The 8,152-nt window shown below is 55.1% G+C and overlaps 1 pseudogene; it reads left to right on the top strand.

Moving 5' to 3' along the window:
• The first annotated feature begins 321 nt into the window (after nucleotides 1–321).
• Nucleotides 322–4,109, top strand: LOC125638363 (cytochrome P450 1B1 pseudogene; annotated as a pseudogene).
• Nucleotides 4,110–8,152: the final 4,043 nt, after the last annotated feature.

Below are 8,152 nucleotides of genomic sequence, written 5' to 3'. Positions count from 1 at the left end.
TAATTATATGCGATGCTTGGTAAGGGTACAGAGTGCTGGAGAGATACGTGGCTCTGCAGGTGAGATGCAGGTCCTTCTTCATAGACTGTCAGCCATTCAGCAGCCACACAGCAGCATCCTCTGGGCAAAGAGGGAGGGGCGGCTCTATACTGCAGCTTCTGCTGCAATCAACAAACTTGGAAGTTAGAAAGAGAATCTTTCAAAGCACAAAAGAATATCCCTTCCTTGTGTGGAAGTCTCCCAGTGGGGAAAGCCTGTTAAGGCGCCTCACAGAGACCCGTGGTAAAAGCTCTTCTCCTCCTCCTGCTCCGGGAACCGTGTTGCCTTTGGCACAGGGAAGAGTTTGGAAAGTTGCACTTTCCTCTTTTGATGGATGAATCTGCTGTTTCAATTCTCTCCGGGACGAAATCACGCAATCGCTTCGCACGGACTTTTCGGGGGACTCTGGGACCACCACAATGGGAGGAGAAAGGCTCAGCCCCTTTCAAGGCAGCTATAAAGCCAGGGCATGCACCCTTCCCAATCACCAGAGCAGAGCGAAGGATCTTAGAGAAGGTTAACACAGGACGGGACTGAAATTACTAGGCAAAGACACAGGCAAAAAAAAAAAAAGGGGAGGGGGCTCTCTGGCACTGAGTCTCGAGGATCAACCTGACAAGGCAAGTTGAAGAAACCCATTCGCTCACGCAAAAACTATAGGATGAGATTCTGAGACTCTGGAAACTGCAGAGGGATCTATAGGCTGAGAGGAGATTTACTGGGTCTCCAAGCTCAATAAGGAGCCATCTCTTGGCGAGCGCACAAGGGGATTCCTAGACGGTTCAGGTGCTGCACTAGTGACTGGCTGGACTGAAGAGATTTCCCCCCAGACAGTTTGGGGTCACAAGAGGCTCCCTAGACTTTTCCCCAGGCCGGGACCCGGAGTCTGGGCGGGGTAAGCGCTATGGCCACGGGAGGGGAGAGCAGCGGCGGCCGCCCGGGGGAGCCAGCCCCCTGGCTCAAGGACACAGTCCCGCCCGCCCTGCTCCTCGCCAGCGTCTTCTTCCTCTGCCTGTGGGCGAGGAGGCGCCTGAGGCCGCCCAGGGGGAGCCCGCCGGGTCCCTTCGCCTGGCCCCTGCTGGGCAACGTGCTGCAGCTGGGCCGCCTGCCCCACCTCACCTTCTGCAAGATGGCCCAGCGGTACGGCGACGTCTTCCAGCTGCGGCTGGGCCGGCGGGTCGTGGTGGTGCTCAACGGCGAGGCCGCCATCCGCCAAGCCCTGGTCCGGCAGGGCGGCCAGTTCGCCGGCCGGCCCGACTTCCCCTCCTTCCGCCTGGTGTCCGGCGGCCGGAGCATGGCGTTCGGCCGCTACAGCGAGCTGTGGCGAGCCCACCGCCGCCTGGCCCACGCCAGCCTGCGGGCTTTCTCCACCGCCAGCGGCCGCAGCCGGCAGCTCTTCGAGCAGCACGTGGCGGCGGAAGCGCGGGAACTGATCCGCGGCTTCCTGCGGCGGGCCGCCGGCGGCGCCTACTTCGACCCCTGCCCGCTGTTCACGGTGGCCAACGCCAACGTGATCTGCGCCCTGTGCTTCGGCCAGCGCTACAGCCACGACGACGGCGAGTTCCGGGCGCTGCTGGGCCGCAACGACAAGTTCGGGCAGACGGTGGGCGCGGGCAGCCTGGTGGACGTGCTGCCCTGGCTCCAGGCCTTCCCCAACCCCGTGCGCCGCGTCTTCCGCGACTTCCAGGCGCTCAACCGCGAGCTGCACGACTTCGTCCGGGCCAAGGTCGCCCAGCACCGGCGCACCTACGACCCGCGGCTCACCCGGGACATCAGCGACGTCGTCATCGGCAAGATCGAGCAGGGCGGCGGCGGGGCGCAGGAGGGGCTCAGCCGGGACTACGTGGAGGGCACCATGACCGACATCTTCGGGGCCGGCCAGGACACCACCTCCACCGCCCTCTGCTGGGTCCTGCTGCTGCTGCTCAAGCACCCGCACCTCCAGCGCCGGCTGCAGGCCGAGCTGGACCGCGTGGTGGGCCGGGCCCGGCTGCCCACGGCCGAGGACTGCGGCTGCCTGCCCTACCTGGAAGCCTTCATCTACGAGACGCTGCGCTTCAGCAGCTTCGTGCCGGTCACCATCCCGCACGCCACCACCGCCGACGTGGTGCTCCAGGGCTTCCGCATCCCCAAGGACACGGTGGTCTTCGTCAACCAGTGGTCGGTCAATCACGACCGGCACAAGTGGAAGGACCCTCACCTCTTCGACCCGGCCAGGTTTTTGGACGGAGAGCAAAAGCTGGACAGGGACCTGACCTGCAGCGTCATGATCTTCTCCATCGGCAAGAGGAGGTGCATCGGCGACCAGCTCTCCAAGCTGCAGATCTGCCTCTTCACCGCCATCCTCCTGCACCAGTGCACCTTCGAGGCCAACCCGGCCGAGCGGCTCACCATGGACTGCATCCACGGGCTGGCCCTCAAACCTCTGCCCTTCACCGTCTCGGTGAAAATGAGAGACACCCCTCCGAGCGGCTGGGCTGGGGATGCCCAGTGAAGAATCACCCTACTCCGAGCTCTCTGGCTGCACTCTGTTTGCTGCGCTGGGCATGCCAGCTCGCCATGCCTACATTCAAGAGCAGATATCTGCCAGTGGGAACGCTCTTTGTATAGCTTTAGGTAAGATCACTGCTTGTATGCAGGGTTTTCTCTCCCGCGCAGGGCAGTTACTCCCTTTCCCAGGAAAGTCAGAAGCCCTTTACGGTGAATTTCTGTTACCTCCCCTTAGAAAGCCTCCGGCCGGTAAGGAGGGAACAGAAAGCCTCCGGCAGCGAGCGATCCTTTCTGCCCGCTGCTCCCCACCAGCCTTGTTGCTCAGTAGTCTTCTGTCTGCTCCGTGTTAGATCAGCTCTGACTCCGATGCAGTTTAATTCCATTTCCGATGGGTAGTGACAGCACGTGGAGCCAGAGGCGACCTTAACACAGCGCCTACTGCCAAGTGAGCTGTAGTTACCTTGAGGATGTCTTTTTGCAGGTCCGGAGTCTCAGCGATTTTCGCTTTCTAGAGATCAGACGTTTCCGATCTCTGGCTACACAGGGGAAGTCCTTCAACCTGGCTTCTGTATGTGGCAGAGGTTTGAGCAGCAAGCTCAGCCTGAAGGCAAAAGGATGGAGAAAAGAAACGCTGTCTTTGCTAACTTCCTTGAATTACTGTTGACATAAAAGGGTCGGCGTATTCGCACTGCCCCTTATTAAAACTTCAGAGCCTTACAACAGCTCATAGCAAGAAGTGAAGGGATCTAGATTAATAATGATTTCTTCCACGTAAAGCAGACCATGGGCGTGTAAACCACCTGCGAAATGTACACTAGCCCCTAGAACTGCATAAACAAACCTACCAGCAGGCAGTCGGATACTCACCTGTGCTAATTATTTGCATTCCGATTCGGACAATGAGCTATCATTTTCCCGTCCCTGGAGTCTAAATTGAAATTCGGCCGGGTATTAAATGGTTAATGCGATTTACCGGTAGCCTTGCAAGTTGTGTTCAGAAGTTGACATTGTGACATTAACTTTGGCATGAGATCAGCATCTCCATTATGTGTATAAACAGCCCCACCATAGCTTGGCACCCTCTCCGTACAAAGAGTCTCTTGGTTGTTTCCTGCGGGGTGGACAAAGTAAGTTTGGCAGAACCTGTCTGGGTTTTAAACGCCTTCCTAACGAATGCAAGGAGGTGAAAGTCATCCTTGTTGGACGCCACAGCAGACTGCCAAGTTTTGCCTTTCGCTGAGTCAGTCCTTGGGGAACAAGTGTGTGTCTAGCTTGTCCTGAGTGATTCTCTGAGCAGGAGGAGAATTCAAGCTGAGCAGCACTTTGTTCCCGGCAGCTTCCCCCTCTGCCTGGCAAACCCAGAGCTTGGAGAACTTTTAGCTTATCTAGATAGCGCTGCATACTCTCTGAGATTTTACACGCAGCATTCTCTCTCCCCCTACTATTAAGCTTTGGACACATATATTTGTCTATGGTGCTTCTCTGAGTTATTCTTTTGTGATATGAATGATTTCCATTTTAATTCATGGAATAACAAAATGTGACTTTGTCCCTTCTCAATAAAATATCTTTGGCACAAATGTATTGCATTGCTGGTTTTGGGTGGTTGGGGGAGGGAAGCAAGGGGGTGTAATTTCTACCTAGACTGAGTTTCCCTGCTCTGAAGAGCTACCCTGAATTTGGCCACAAAGATAGCCAGCAGAAAAATCTTCCAGCAAGTAACATATGAGGCTCTCTCTCTGTGTGTGTGCGTGCGTTCGTTCGCCTGGCTTGAAATCACTATCCCAAGGGACAAGGATATTAGCGGGGGACAATATTTTCCGAACCCTCATGCCCACTGAAACAGCAGGGATCCCATGGATTGTGTGTAATCAATGGCAGTCATAGCCTAGAGGCAGAGTAAGGGTAAGATTGTGCCCTCCATTTATTATTTATGGATAGGGCCCTACTAAATTCACAGTCTATTTTGGTCAGTTTCACAGTCATAGGCTTTTTTTAAATCCTCAGTTTCATGGTTTCAAATATTTATATCTGAAATTTCAGGGTGTTGGTAACCAGGGGGTCCAGATCCAAAAGAGGGGTTTTTTTGCAAGACTATTGTAGGAGGGTTGCAGTATTGTTACCCTTACTTTTGCACTGCTGCTGACAGGTGCTTCCTTCAGAGCTGAGCAGCGGGCAGCACAGACTTGAGGGTCCCATGGTATAGGGGGTCATAACTTTTCAGGGGGGGACAAGGCCAGCCTTACTGGTGGTTGACTGCCTAGGACCCCATGGTCAGCGGGGTGCTGTGGTCTCCGCCACCGCCCCTCCGCCCCCCCCCCCCCAGCCCAAGGTCCCTTTAGCCCTCGAGCACTGGGCCTGGAGCCCGGAAAGGCATGACTGAGGGCAAGGACGCCAGAACCTTTGGAAAAGTAGGGGAGGAAAAGCGGGGGAGGTAAAATTGGTGCTGGAACTGGGATGGCTGGGGGTCAGGTTCCCCCCACTTTCTAACAGGGGTGTAGTTTGGGGGGCAGAGGTGGCATTACGCACCCCTCCAAACTGCAAGCCTCAGGCAGGCATGGAGCAGCACTGGCAGGGTCTGTGCTTCGTGCTAGTGTTGACCCCCAAAACTGTAAGCCTTGGGCAGGTTCAGAGTGGCACTGGCAGGGACTGCACTTCACAGTGGGGGAGCTGATCACCATTATCAGCTCCCCTGCCATGAAGAGCAACTCCTACCTACCCCCCTGAACTATGCCATGTTAAAAAGTGGTGGGTATGGCCCATGACCCCTCCCTCCCCCCGCAGTTCCAGCACCATTGGCTGGGGATACCCGAGCCCAGGGCTCCTACCAGGCTCCAGCTGCTAGTCCCAGCCAGATTAGGGAGGGACTGGAAGGGACGGGACTTCCATTTCCCCTAGATGGGCCACTCCAGGACCGGGTCAGACCCACATTTAGGAACCCCTCCCAGCAGTAAGAAGCTCTGTTGCTACTCCCTGTGCCGTGACTCCTTCCCCCCCGTGACTGGGGAGCGATGGGGGCAAGAAGAGGGGCAGGGGTGCTGACCTTCCTGAAGATGGGGGAGGTTCCCGGAGGTGGGTCTGATCCAGCCCCAGAAGCAGCCCCTGTTGGAGAAGAGGAAGACCCATCCCTCCCCACCCCTGCCAGGACTAGCAGCTATAACCCGGCACAAGGTAGGAGCCATAGGTGCCGACTTCCCTTCTGCCCCGTGCATGCTGGAAGCCCCCCTAGCCCCGCTCTCGCCCTGCCCCAATTCCACCCCTTCCCCCAAGTCCCTGCCCCGCCTCTTTACTGCCTCCTTCCCACTCCTCCCCCAATCTCCCAGAAAGTCCTAAGTGCTGCCAAACAGCTGTTAGGCGGCAGGCGGGAAGTCCTGGGAGGGGAAGGAGTGGGGACGTGGTGCGCTTGGGGGAGGAGGAGGCGGCAAGGAAGGGGTGGGGGCAGGGAGAGCTTGGCTGCCGGTGGGTGCGGAGCACCTGCTAATTTTTCACCATGGGTGCGCCAGCCCCGTAGCACCCATGGAGTTGGTGCCTATGGTAGGATCCCTGGCTAGGGCGCCCCCAGCCCTGCCCTCATGGGCAGCACATGACTCCCACATTCGGAAGCTCCCTAGAAGTTGGAAGGGCCACTGGCACCTGGACCATGGCTGCATCCTGAGGCCCACTCCCGCTCAACCGCTGAAGCCCTTGCCATTTGTTCCTCTTCACCTCCTCCCCCAGGGACACCCGCTGCTCGTACCTTTTCAGTCCCTGCCCCAAGTACCCCGTCACCCACCACTCGTGCCACTCTGCCCCCTCCCCCGAGCCCTCCCCCCCCACCTGCCAATGAGCAACGTGCAAGGGTGGGGGGAAGAGGCGGAGTGAGGGCAGGACCTCAGGGGAAGAGGCAGAGAAGGGGCAGGAAGAGGAGCAGTATGGGCAGGACCACGGAGGAAGAGGACAAGCGGGAGTGCGGCCTCGGGGCAGAGTGCAGGCAGAACTACTGCCCAGGCATCCTTTCAGCAGTGACAGTGCTCCAAAGGTGGCAGGCTGGTGCGCCTCCAGCGGGAGATGTGCCACATCTTGTTTGGGTAGGCTTAGCCTCCCCTGGCTTCTTATACCCGCTGCCCATGCCTGCCCCTTCCCAGCAGATTTCACAATGGAAACCAGATTTCACCATCCATGATGCGTTTTTCACAGCTGTGAGTGTGGTAGGGCCCTATTTATGGAGCAGAGGCACTGCACAAAGCTAAGAAGACAGGATCTCTGCTCCAGAGGTTGTGATCTTTGGGCTTCAGGGATTTGAGCAGGGGGTTGGGCTAGATGACCTCCTGAGGTCCCTTCCAACCCTGATATTCTATGATCTCGTTCACACATGGACAGAACTACGTGAGGGCCCAGGTTTGTGAAGGAGGGGAAATTGTGTAGTGAATACACTTGTCAAGATTCACACAATCGATCCATTTTAAGGATATGAAGGTGACAAGGGGCTGTTAGGTGCAGAAGAAGAGTGGCTTTTCTGAGTTCATGGGGCAGCACTGAAGAAGTGTAAAGCGGGAGACTAGAAAGTGGCAGGTAAAGGGGGAAATGACCCCCTAGCACAGTGATACCCAGACAAAGGCTCACAAGCGCTTCTGTAATGTGTCTCCTGGCTTTTTGTAGCACATGATATTAAAATACTGTATGATTTAATTATTAACCAATCTAAGTTATTATTAGAGTCATAGATGGAAGGGACCTCTGGAGGTCATCTAGTACAACCCCCTGCCCAAAGCAGGACCAATCCCCAACTAAATCATCCCAGCCAGAGCTTTGTCAAGCCAGACCTTAAAAACTTCTAAGGAAGGAGATTCCACCACCTCCCTAGGTAATGCATTCCAGCGTTTCACCACCCTCCTAGTGAAAAGTTTTTCCTAATATCCAACCTAAATCTCCCCCACTGCAACTTGAGACCATTACCCCTTGTCCTGTCATCTGCTATCACTGAGAACAGTCTAGATCCATCCTCTTTGGATCCATCTTTCAGGTAGTCAAAAGCAGCTATTAACCAGTCAGGATGCTTTTACTATGTAATTAACCAATTAAATTATCAACTTGTACTATGTTAACATTTGCTGTGAGAACTGTGTGTGTGTGTATATATATTATATATAAATAAATCTATTAACAATCATAAATGAAACAATGAATTCACACTACGGTGGCTCTTTTGGGTAATCGCTAATTTGGCTCTTGAACCACTGAGGTCAGCGTATCACTGCCCTAGCATATGGCCTGGATTCTTCACAGCGAGGGCTGAACTTACTGCTCTTGAAGGGGGGAAATCAGGGTTCCCTTTAAAAGACTAGGAGGTTACCTTGTTAACCAGAACGTTTATGTGATTAGAATGACTGTGTCTTACTTATGGATACTTAGAGTAATTTGGTATTTGAGAAAGTTATAATAGCACTGTTGCGGGCTGAGCTCTGTTGTGCTAGTCATCAAGGGGCTGCCCATTAGAACCTATATACCTCCAAGACTGAGAGAAAACCTCAGCAGGAGAAACAAATCTATACACATACAGCTCATTATTATATATCCCAGCAGTGCCAGTGTTAGGCCATTGGGGCCCCCAAGCAGGAATATTCCTGCTCCATACTAAAACAGG

Source organism: Caretta caretta, chromosome 6 (genome assembly GCF_965140235.1).
Source record: "Caretta caretta isolate rCarCar2 chromosome 6, rCarCar1.hap1, whole genome shotgun sequence".
Lineage (NCBI taxonomy): Eukaryota > Metazoa > Chordata > Testudines > Cheloniidae > Caretta > Caretta caretta.
This window is presented reverse-complemented; position numbering and strand designations above follow the sequence as displayed.